The sequence below is a fragment of the Laccaria bicolor genome, genomic scaffold (genome assembly GCF_000143565.1).
Source record: "Laccaria bicolor S238N-H82 LACBIscaffold_49 genomic scaffold, whole genome shotgun sequence".
Taxonomy (NCBI): Eukaryota; Fungi; Basidiomycota; class Agaricomycetes; order Agaricales; family Hydnangiaceae; genus Laccaria; species Laccaria bicolor.
The window spans coordinates 91,829-93,081 of NW_001889920.1; positions in this window are offsets into that span (position 1 = coordinate 91,829).

Consider the following 1,253-nt stretch of genomic DNA (forward strand, 5'->3'; position numbering starts at 1 on the left):
AAGGTTATGCCGGTCCCTCTCCCCCTTTACCTCCATCTTCGACCGATTCATTGCTCCCAGTCACAGTCCCAACTCCCCCATTGCCGGTACCGACAGCTTCATCATCGCTCCCGGCCCCAACAAAACCAACGCGTCGGGCAAAATCAACCGATCCTGTGCCAGCGGCTGAAACGAAGTCCAAGAGTAAGACGAAGTCTGGGCGAAGGAAACCCGAGGCCGGGTCCAGCACCCAGCCTAACGACACCGCTGCCCCAGTCCAAAGCAAAAAAAGAAAAGGGGACTCGATCGAAGCCAGGCCAAAGAAGACCAGAGTCGTGAGCGCGGAGTTCATCAACAGCAGTGATGAGGAAACATTGAAGCCGAAGTCGGAGTCACTTCGACCGGTTGGTGGGGAAGCAAAGGCGGTTAAACCCAAGTCCCAGCCCCATTTCTCCCGCATGACACCCAGTGCCGGCTTCAGTCTCATCCGAAGGCCCAAGTTAGACCCCGACGCCGGTCCTCCCAAGACCGCCATGGCCGCTTTAAGGCAAGCCAAAACTGCCGAACGTCTTGCAAATCAGAATGCTGCCATTGCGAAAGGCAATTATCAGCTTGCGGATATCCCCTGTGAGGCCTGCAGCAAACGCCAAGATCGAGACATTGTTCCATGCGCTATCCGTTCCCCCCCACAACAAGGATCCTGCTTCACCTGCAGTATGGGTAAGACGACCTGCACATATGCAGTAACCAAGAAAAAGGACACCGACAGTGAGGTCGAAGACGAGATCCAAAAGGGGTTGCAGGATCTTGAAACGGCCGCAGTCTCCGGGGGAGATGCCCAAGTGAAGATCGTGAGGAAGAAAGCGAGGTCAAAGAAGCCGCAGGTGAAGAAGGTGAAGCCGGATGTCAAAGAGAAGGGCAAGCAGGATGTCGAAATGGCCGGAGTCGGGCATGATGTGGAACATGCAATTGACGTGGACATGGAGGTTGGTCTGACAATGGGAAAGGGGAAGTCCGAGGGTGGTATCGACATAGAGATGGCCGAAGTCAAACATGAGGAAACCGAGGTCGGTGCCAGTCCAAAAGCCGACAAAGACGTGGGCCGGGTGACTCCCACCATAATCATTGAGCCACCCACACCACACACATCGGCGATTTTCAAGAGCACTGAGACCGAGGTCGGTACCAACACTGACAAAGGAAAGGGCCGGGAGATTGGGCCGCCAGCCAGTGAGATGGAGTGGATCGTGCCCGAGTTAGCAATGCGGCCAGGT